The 11737-nt window shown below is 39.6% G+C and overlaps 1 protein-coding gene across 2 annotated transcripts in view; it reads right to left on the minus strand.

Annotated features, from left to right (window-relative positions):
* The window catches only part of papln (papilin, proteoglycan-like sulfated glycoprotein), a 57510-nt gene that overhangs the window by 43520 nt on the left and 2253 nt on the right, over positions 1 to 11737 (minus strand). The gene's annotated exons all lie outside the window — the stretch shown is intronic.

Below are 11737 nucleotides of genomic sequence, written 5' to 3' on the forward strand. Positions count from 1 at the left end.
CACAATGAAAGAAAATGACCAACTTTTCAATATAAATTAATTAAATGTTTAATTATGTTAAAGATGATTGTATATCAAATTGATTTTGAATGCAGCTGAGCTTTTCTGGGCTGTTTAAGAATATTATCTAAAGTTCCTCTAAACATACCAGGGCACACATACATGTTAGGTCACATCAGCCAATTAATGGACAGAGTTCTGCCTTTTACTCCCACACTACTTCCTGTTATAGCTAGAGCTGCATTATTTCTGGTCATGTGATCTCTGAGGGAGCACACAGCCCATCACTAAATGGTGGATCAAGAGAAAAGGTCAATATTTATTAAAATATATATTTCAGTATGGCAAAATTCTTTAATAGGTCACTTATAGTATAAACTATCTGTCGGTATTCATTTTGGGGGTATAGTTTTCCTTTAACAGGCAGACTTATATACATTAATATGGCTGAAGGAATACATTCTAAGCAATAATTAATACAAATAAGGGTAACAGGGTTCTGGGCATAAGTTTAAAATTCCAGGGCCAGGAAAAGGGCACGGCAGCCAACTGTCTTAAAATGGCACACATTTTACAAATTCAGCAAATACACAATACTACTGCTTTATAGACTTCCATATCCATAATGACTAAATCAGATAGCACAGACTTGTCATTCGCCCAACTCCTGTTTAACTTGCCAAATTCAAGAGTTAAAACCTTAATACGAATTGAAAGAAGCAATTAAAGTACACACATTAAAGTTAGATTGAAATTGCTGTAAATTAAAGAAAAACCTTCAAATCGCTGGTTGTACAATAATAAGATAAACAGTGACAAGACTAAACATGGACATATAGTAAGCTGTCATTAAAATGCCTTGAAGAATATAAAAAATAATTAAATAGCTGCATTTCATAATTTGAACAATGAGCCCTGGATTTATTGTGGTATTTAATATGTTTTATATCTGTTTTACTGGGCCACAGAATAATAAAAATGCAATTACAAGTTAAACATTGAAAATTGGAGCAGTTACAACACGCTGGAGGGGAGTATATAAAGCAGCAATATTACCTTGCATAAAATGGATAGAAAAAAACTTTAGAACACAATAGTGTGGAACATGCGCTAAAGGATACATATCAAAAGGTATTCATTTTCTCTGGCAAAAATGTACTTATTTACTGGCTGCTCTATTACTGTTTTTATCCGATAACCAGAACTATGTGAAAATTTGTATCTGGGGACCAGTCCTATTAAATTAAAAAAAAACCTCTATAACAGTTTAAATAAGACATCTAGAACTGGACGTCAGATGGATCAGCATTGATTAGAACCCTCAAATTAACCTTGTAAATTAATCTAGATAGCAAAAAAAAGGAGCAGTACGTGTGCAAGCTGCCTCAGTATTGAAAAATAAAGTAACAAAAAAGAATTATAGTGAAAAAATAATAATAGATAGAGACTCTCTAACATAACAAACCTCAGTCCAGGTTGGGCAAACAGCAATTCAAGTAAAAAAAGTCCCAAAAATCAAAATATGAAAAACAAAAAAGTCAAAACAGCGACTTCTCTCTTTGACATTTCCTCTTCCTTTCGATATCCAACAAACTTGATTGATAAGCATATCCCCTCTTACCTTCTTTCATCAGCTTCACTCAGCTTAAGTAAATTATCTTCTATTATTAACTCAATGAATTCTCCACTCACCAAACAATATCATCCTTTATTTACACACTTTTAAATACATGAAATAACTACGTTCTTCACCCCCCTCCCCCAGCTTCAAACCAAAACTGCTGTCACCAAAGCAGCTAATGATTTTCTCCTAGCAAAACCTAAAAGTGCTATTCCATACTCATTATTTCACTCTTCATAAAATTTGACTCAGTTGATCACCCTCTGCTTCTGATCCATTCATGATGCATATCTTTCCTGGTTGACATGTCATTTTTCTGTCTGTTTATTAAACGTAGCTATTTTCCATTTTTACCTCCATAATACCCGTCTATTGCTGTTTCTAAAGGCTGTTTCTTAGGTAGCCTCTTTATTTACTCTACACCACATCACTAGAACAAATGGAATCAGCTGGTTTGATTCCAATGCTGTCTAAATTACCCATATGTGCCTGCTTGAGACCTCTCTGCTCCTGTTTTAATGACACTTGGCACATTGGCAGTAAAACAGTAACACATTTTTAGAGTAACCCTTTTTAGAAATAATTTAAACAAAATATAACTTTTTTGTGCTCCTCAGGTAAATTAAACAATCGTGAATTGAAGCAATGGTGCAATGTGTTCCTTATGCCCACCTATTACTGAGAACTGGTAGTGTCAAACATGGTCACAATGAGTCAGCTATGACCATACCCTTACTTACAAACCAATTTGGATTGTGAAATATCATTACCAATCCACAGCCCAATTGACCAAATCATTTAATTCTTCACATTGTCTCACATGCAAAAAAATGTGTGATCTGTATGCAAATTAAATAAATGTGTATTGAATGGCTACAGTAATCATTATTAGAAGTAATTTTTTTTGCTTGAATATTACTTACAAAAATGTGATCAATGCACATTTCCTATATCCATATGATGCTTCTAACCAGGGCTACTTTAAGGTATCAGTGGGCCTTGGTCAAAGATCTTATTGAAGGATATGGGAATGATGCAGTTCCCCACAGCTGCCTCAAGAAATAATAAGACTTCCTTCAACAGAAGAACTTAAATATAATAAGGCAGGAAATAAAGGAGAAGAAATGGAATTGTTAAAGGAGAAGGAAAGGAATTTTATTGCTAATAGATTAGACACAATAGTGCAAGCTAGAACGCTATATTTATTCTGTAGAAAGCTTTATCATACCTGAGTAAACATCCCTAGAAGCTCCCCTCTGTTTAAGATAACAGCTGCCATTTTAGCTTGGTCTCAGTAGCTTTAGAGCTCTGGCACACGGGGGAGATTAGTCGCCCGCGATTAACTCCCTGTTCGCGGGCGACTAATCTCCCCCGTTTGCCAGAGCCCTTAAAGACTGCAGCTCTGGCTGCTAGTAATTTAGATTACACAGCACAGTTGGGAGGTGGTGCAAGAGATAATGGGAGGGGGAGTGAGTTGAGATGGGAGGTGGGAGAGAGGAGCAAACTGAACAGACTCGTGCTATGCCCTGAAGGAGTTTTCTGAGAGCAAGAAGTCTGACAGAGAAGAACATTTATACACAAAAAAGACAGGAAATCCTGTGTTTCTTTTGATAGAAGAATCGGTGCAGCTTTTCTGAGTGTTTATGGTTTTATTTACAAAGACCAGTGATCCCCAACCAGTGTTTCGTGAGCAACACGTTGCTCTCCAAACTCTTGGATGTTGCTCCCTGAGGGCCTCAAAGCAGGTGCTCATTTTTGAATTTCTGGCAAGTGATTGCATAAAACCCAGTGAAAACCCAGAGCCTTCTATAGGCTGCCAGTCCACATAGAGAGTTACCAAATAGCCAATTATAGTTCTTACTTGCACCCCCAGGAACTCTTTCCATTTTTGTGTTGCTCCCCAATATGTTTTCCATTTGAATATGGCTCGTGGGTATAAACGGTTGGGGATCCTTGACATAGACCTTTCTGATACAGCTTACTTAAGGTGGCCATACATAGCAATAATTATCTTTCGTGCATCCATTGGTCACACAAAAGATCGTTCCCACCCGCCACTGAGATTCAGGGCTGAATCGTTAGATATGGAGTAGAAACAATAGAAATTCTACCTCCACCTGGTGATTCAGCCCTGAATGTAGATTTTTCTTGGGCGCCTTCAATGGCACCCAATCAAAATCTTTTAGCCTGGCCAATTAACAAGACGACCAATATCCGCAGCTTTTTGAGATATCAGTTGCCTCTTCGAGCCACCATACACGCACCAATATCGTACGAAACAAGGTTTTGTATGATAATATTGGTGCGTGTATGGCCGGCTTTACTTTTTACCTTTCATTCTCCTTTAAGTAAAATTTAAACAGTTAAGCTGATTAAAATGCAGACTCTGCTATTTCTGTGAGATGCTTCAGTCAAAAGCTATAACAGATAGTGGGCCCATTGTTGGTCTGGACACCAGGATACCAGTAAAACTCCTGGTGGTCCCTTTTACTTCCAAACATTTGGTCTATTTTATAGTGATTCCCTATTTCTGTATAGACAAAGCAAAAAAATAGATGATGAATTATAGTATATAAAGAAATCTCCAACATCCTACAAGACCAACATTGATTCAGGCAGATTATTATTATTGTTTATTGTTATTATTGTTTACCTTTGTGTTGCATTCTAGTATTGTGTAAACTTTTGTTAGTTCAAGCTAATCCCTTAGGGCAGGGGCGTCAAACTCAATCACGTAAGGGGGCCGAAATCTAAAACACAGTCTAAGTCGCGGGCCAAACTTTTTATTAATAAACTTAGTAAGATACTAAGGGGTATATTTATCACAATGTGTAAAAAGTGGAGTAAGACATTACCGGTGATGTTGCTCATAGCAGCCAATAGATGCTTTGCTACTGTTGAAATCTGATTACTGATTGGATACCCTGGGCAACATTACAGGTAATTCTTCACTCCACTTTTTACACAGCATGATAAATATACCCCTTAGTCTTAGTTACTATGTGAGGAAAATGGAAATTGATCAGGCTGGATGGTCAGACACACTCACCAAGGGCCACATAAAACAGCCAGGTGGGCCGGATTTGGCCCCTGGGCCTTGTGTTTGACATATATGCCTTAGGGCATAGGTTATAGAATGGGGCCTTTTTGAACCGAATGTAATATTAGTAGTTAACTGTACATTAGTAATGTACAAAGGTTTCTAAAAAAACAGAATTCTGAAAAATGTATAGTCATAGGGTTAAATCTCCTTTCCTCCTCTTGCAAAGCAACAGTTATGTGATGCTTTATGGTTAGGCTATCAGACCACTGTGGCCTGGGTGCTTTGTTATAAAGACAGAGAAAATCCTGACACCCACTGTTTATGTGACTGCCAGATTTTGAGCCCTTAAAAGGTCTTATTATTAGAGGAACTCAGATAAGAAATACTTACTCAAACATGCCTGCTATATAATAAGGCAGGGATCCCAAACCTTCCCAAGAGTTGGGGAGCAACACATGCATGAAAAAAGTTTCTGGGGGTATGATTGGTTATTTGGTAGGTCCTATGTGAACTGGAAGCCTACAGGAGGTTCTGTTTGGCAGTTCATCTGGTTTTTATTCAACCAAAACTTGCCTCTAAGCCAATCAAAAAATAAGCACCTGCTTTGAGGCCACTGGGAGCAACATTCAAGGGGTTGGGGAGCAACATGTTGCCCTTGGGCCACTGGTTGGGGATCTCCACAGTGTCAGCATGTCTGTGACACTTTGTATGCATTTCTGATGTTTTGTGTTAACATTACAGGTACAAAGGAGCATGGAAAAATCATGGAGTTGGGAAATTTATAATGCCATCTAATAACTGGTTCCAGGGGGTAAACAAAGGTTTTATGACTAAGGCAAGTGGGCATTATCAGTGGGACAGTCCCTCTTTTGACAGCTCAACCTGCAGTCCCAGATTCTTACTGAAACATCCCTCTTTTCCCTTTGATCTCCTGCACTGAAGCTAAAAAAGATACAAAATTAATTAAAAAGTAGCTTTTGGCAGAGAGTCCAGAAATCTTAAGAGCGTCACCTGCACGTAGAAACATTGTTTCTCACTTTTAATTAAATAAGTAGGCTTTTAGCAGAGAGCCCAGGAAGGTAGAAAGATACAATTGTAACTAATAAGCTAAACAGTTCTCTTGGGGGAACTGAGACTTGCAGCTTAAAGAGCAGTTTTCATCTTTTCAGCAAAAATAACACGTAAAACAAGACCCCAAAAACCCCAGAAATGTGTTCAAACTTTAAATAACCTGCTAAATGGGAGTGGTATTTAGGGGGTGTGGTCGTTAAAAAAAATGGGCGTGGTCAAAAAATTTGTTTTTGTCCCTCTTTCCATTTTAAAAATGTTGGGAGGTATGCAGTTTTACTGTATTCAGCTGTGCATTCATAAGATGGGTGTAACAGACCAAACAAAATGCAGCTTAAAAGGTTATTTTGTTTTCATAACCATCAGTAATTCAAAGAGCCCAGCCTAGTCAAGGGTGTCTGCTCTCTGGATTTAAATTTGACTTTTTGGTCTTTCAGAAAGCTAGCCAGCATTGCACCTTATTACTCTGAGTCAATGCAACCATCTTTATTAAGCAAATCCGTGCCATGGGCATAGACAGCAGGGTGAGCCAGTCCATCAGATAAAATGGCAGCTTTCTAGCCTGTGCATGGCCAAGGGAAATAAAAATGCTTATGTGGCCTGAAAGTGGACAAACTAATTATTAATCAACTTGTTTTTAAGAAACAACAGCATTAAGCAGTTGAGAATGTAAACAAACCAAACACACAGCCTGTGAGCCTATGAGGTTTTTAACACAGCTTTCTATACATACACAAATATAATATAAGTTTATGAATAAGTTCCTTCATACACACACACTCACAGACACACAAACACCTGAATCATCAAGAGGGGATTCTCTCATTCCTCTCACAGTTAAGGAGCTTCCTACTGAGGAAACAGGTAACATTAAGTCCTAACTTTTAGCTGGAGCAGTAGAATAGGCAGCAAACTTGAAGGAAAACTATACTCCCAGAATGAATAATTACCCAATATATATTATATATATTCTAGTTTGGTAAGATTCTTTAATAGGCCACTTAATATGATATCTATAATGTCAGTCAATATTGCACTTTACATCTTTTCTCTTGAGCCACCATTTTGTGATGAGCTCTGTGCTCCCTCAGAGATCAGCTGACAGGAACAGGAAGGCAGCTCTAACTGTAACAGGAAGAAGTGTGGAAGTAAAAGACAGAACTCTGTTCATTAATTGGCTGATGTGGCCTAGCATGTATGTGTGCCTTGGTTTGTTTGTTTGTTTGGGGGTGGCCCTTAGTGCTTAAAATGTCAATTTTCTATTTAGGACTACCCAATGGCACATACTATTGAAAAAGTATATTTTTATGACAATGGCATGGCTTTACATATGAGTTGTTTTATGCAGTTGATTGTTATAGAGACCTACATTGTTTGTAGGTATGGGGAGGTCTGGGATGGTCCATTTGTGAATGTTTTTGGAAGGGTGATAACCCCAGCATTTAAGCCTTGTTTACACTTGTTGCAGTTTTTTAATGGTAATCTAAAGGAATGTTCTCATATACAAAAGAGCAAAAACAGTATATATTTATATACGCCCATGGAACTTATGTTGCCAATCTGACAAAGAAACTGACAGAAGACTGACTATTGCTAACTGAAAGTTAGGAACTACCTTGCCTAGAACCAGGGACCCTGTGTTTATTGGCAGCTACTGAGCCATGTGAGGAAACATCTGTGTGGCTTGGCAGTACATGCAATGGCTTTTTCCCTGGCATGTGTACCTTGTTCCCTTACCTGAGAGCTGTCTAAATCTAGCTGCAGCAATTTCCTAAAGAAACATGCAATAAAATGTTATTATTAATTTTAGAAAATCCATCTTGAAACACCAATTGCATTTTACTAGAATACAGTCAATTTGCTATCAGTTCATGCCGCAAACTACATTTATTAGAAGTGCAACTTGTTTTTTAAATGATCCAGTAAGCTTCCTTTCAGCAAATGTAATAGCCTGCAAAACAATTAGATGGCAAATTCCCAATGAAAAGTTGAAACAATTCCAATTAAATCAGCAGCACAGGAGACAACAGGAAATAAATGAGGCTTTGTTAGAAATTATCAAACCCTGTTTTTTTACCACATATAAGGAGTCATATTATGCACTTGTAATTTCAGTGTTTTCCACCCACAATGCAGCATTTTTATGAGCTGAATGTAAAATGTGCATAATAAATGTGCCATAAAAAATGTCTAAACAATGCCCGAGGATAGTTATGTAGTCCTGTATAGGCTAATGCTCCACACAATTTTTAACAGTGGTGAAAAGCAGGCTTTGGCCTAAAAACGTACTTATTGGTTGATAACATACAGTTACCATTCAAGGCAAAGGGCAGCAGCAGCATGAGCAGTGTCTTGCAGTTCTGGTGGAGGCAGAAATGCTTTGTCTACCATCAGCATTTTTCTGCCATTATAATTGCTCTATCTATATTGGTACAGTATATATATATATTGTTAAAGGGGAAGTGTTTTTTTTTAAATTTTTCTATAAGTGAAAGTGGTCAGTGAACAGAGGAGAAGTGGCAGAGGGTGCAGCTGCATCTGGACCCTGGGAATTAACAGCACCCAGACTGTTACAATACATTTTTCACCAAAAAAGAAAAAAACACAGTGTGAGGAACATGATTGGCTTGAAGGGGAGGAGGGATTAAAAATGTATTGCGTAAAAAGGAGAATAAGGGGTGGGGGGTGCAGGTTCCACCGGGGCTCCCCTACCCCCCAGGGCCCCCCCTAACCCCCCCCGCAGGGCCCCCCCTAACCCCCCCCGCAGGGCCCCCCTAACCCCCCCGCAGGGCCCCCCCTAACCCGCCCCGCAGTGCTTCCCCCCCCCGCAGGGCCCCCACCTAACGTCCTCCCCGAGCGCTTATAAATTGAACACGTCAGGGGAGGAACAGTCAGAAGGGGGAGCACTGGCAAAGGTCTGACTGGGCCACCAGGGCCAACTAGGGCCGGGGCCCACCGGGATTTTTCCCGGTGTCCCGGCAGCCCAGTCTGACCCTGCCAGTTCATAATGCATTTATGGTGATAACAGCAACTTAAATTATGTTAAACTGTTGAAATTTTACTTTGTATCCAAAAAATGATTAAGATTTACCCTTCAGAAGGACACCTAAAAATATACAGACCTGATTATCCATTTAACTGACATGCATTTTTTATGTCCCTATCACTTTTGTGCCATATAGCTAGTGACTAACAGAGAAAGGCAACCTTTTGTCTTGTTGTTTTATATAGGGAAACCTTGGGCTTCTCTTGATTGACTAACAGCCTTTAGGGTTATGTGTGTTAATTCAAATACAATGCAATAATTTATTGCAGTAATGCTTTTGCGTATTTATCTTTGAAGTATGCTTTGTGACTTGCAACTTGCATTTTTCAATTTTATTGTGAATGCACATCAAACTAGAGTGCCACGCAGCGGCGTAACTACTGGCGGTGACCCCCTCTCCCCTGGGCGAGACTGCACCCATACCCACAAACCCTATTGCAACCTGTAAAATACCCAGTTTCTGCAGATAACCCATGAGTACCCAACCCAATGCAAGTCTCTACATCAAACATACAAAAATCAGAGGGTTGGGCTGGAAAAAAATGCAATGAAACATGCATGAGCATGCATTAAAGTGCAGATATGAATAATAATAGGGACAAGCAGGTAAAATAAAAAGGAACCAATTAGCTTATGTGGTTAGATGTGCTCAGGCCTGTGTTTCAAACACACTTTAAACTTCTTTAAAAATCTCTCATAGGTAAGAGCCCTGAGGGTAGTAGGAGAGAAGATGTTGGTGTAGTTTCCTCCATTATCCAGAGCAGGTGCTGTGTTACAGATGCACAAAGCAGAGAGTAAAGTTTTGTGGGGGAGGAATAATGTCTGGGGCTGGTTTTCATGGTTAGTGCTAGGACCTCTGGTTCCACTGAATGCAAACCTTAAGCCTACAAAATACAATTACATTCTTGACAATTCAGTGATGCCTCCTTTGTGACAACTGAGATGCAACCTAACTTAGAAATAGAAGTGATGCAGCCAAATATGAAGGCCACTACCGTGCAGCTCTGCAGTACTGGAGGCATTACAGAGACACAATTAAGTTGGGGAAGTGATGATGATGTGGTTGGGAACAGGAGTATGCCCTACGAACTATGTGCATAGGTGTTAAAATGAAAAATTGCTGGGGATTTAGAACCTTTTAATTAAGCCCTTACACAACCCATTCAATAAATATTTAAGAAAAGCCAATAACCCTTAACCTAGTAAGACAGCTGCCTTCAGCCTACAAAGAGGAAAACATAACTACATATCCCCTTTCTTGTCTAGAAAACTTAGTCCCTTTGCTAAATGTATATTGAAGCAGTACAATTCTTAATGAATCAGATAAAAGTGTAGGACTGGCCAGACCGGGGATGACTTTGACGTAGTTGACCAGCTTGAAGTATATGGACAAACAATCCGTGTTACTTAATGGGAAGGACATATCTTGATAGCTGAATGCACAGAATGTCTTAGGGCTCTGGCACACGGGGGAGATTAGTCGCCCGCAACAAAACTCCCTGTTTGCGGGCGACTAATCTCCCCGAGTTGCCTACCCCTGCCATCCCACCGGCGAACATGTAAGTCGCCGGCGGGATGCCAGACGCAGCGGTGCGATTTCGCCGCGGGCGACTAATCTCCCCGTGTGCCAGAGCCCTTAATGTCCTTTTTACACTGATAATAGGTGAGTGCAGAGTATCTGTTGTTGTTGTCTACATGAATTTTGTGGTCACAACCTCATCGCACCCCTGGCTAGCGGTTTAGAATTAAGCGGCGAGCACAACTTTTCATTGTTATAGTTTATACAAAAGCAGTGGCCAGCTTAAAGTTTTAGCTCCCACCTTTCCCAGCTACAGTCAGGTGATCCCAGTGGAGCCAATAAAAGGGCAACCATTTGGGGTTTTAACCTTGAAAGCAAGTAAGTTGCAGGTAAACTCATTCCCTTGGTTAAATGTATTTTGAAGTAGTAGAATTCTTAATGAATCGGATAAACATGAGTGTAGGACTGGCCAGGCCTTGGGATGATGTAGTTGGCCAGCCTGAAGTATATTGCAATATATGGATAAACAATCTCTGTTACTTAATGGGGAGGACATATCTTGATAGCTGAATGCACAGAATGTCTTAATGTCCTGTTTACACTGATAATGGGTGAGTGCAAAGGATCTCTTGTTGTTGTCTATATAAAAAAGCCATCTCATCCTCAACTAGTGTTGGACTGGCCCACACGGATACCAGGAAAACTCCCGGTGGGCCCAGGCATTAATGGACAATTCTTCTACTAACCATATTGCCTATTTCATGGTCATTCATGGAATAGATTATAGCATGTAAAGAAAGGAGACTAGAAGAATAGAGGCTGACTGGGAAAAATAGGAAAAAGTGTTTGGTGAGTGGGCCTATGGTCTTTTGTTTTTGAAGATCTGTTGCCGGGTAACTAATCTCCCTGTCAGTCACCTCCCTTACACATGGCTTATAAAAAAACGTAACCAACTCTGAGGCTTGGCTGTGCGTCACAGCTGCCAGACCATTGAGTGATACTCAATATGATGTTTTAGCTCCCCTATCAGCTACACTTGAAGAAAGTCATACGTTCAGGGTTGTCTCGAGACATAAGTAATTACATCCACACCATGGTCACTTTAAAAAAGTTGTGGGCCCAATGCCAAAGTTTCATTATTCAAGCACTGGTCAGGGCAAGCAAAAGTCTAGTGCTGCCCTGAGACATAGCACTTTTTATTTATGCATGTATGTTGTTATCCCCCTTCAAAATTCCTGCTGAGCAAATGAATGCAATTGACCTTAGCTGGGGTACATGTCTTTCAGCTGGGGAAATACACTGAGTTGACCCAACTTTTGCAGGCTTAATAACAACCCCCCATTTGCAGTCATTTAGGTGATGTCACAGTTTTTCCAAATCATTAACAGCTGCAAGTTTTAAAAAGTCTCCTAGATCTAAGTGACCACAACACCCACATCC

Source organism: Xenopus tropicalis, chromosome 8, assembly GCF_000004195.4.
Source record: "Xenopus tropicalis strain Nigerian chromosome 8, UCB_Xtro_10.0, whole genome shotgun sequence".
NCBI lineage: Eukaryota > Metazoa > Chordata > Amphibia > Anura > Pipidae > Xenopus > Xenopus tropicalis.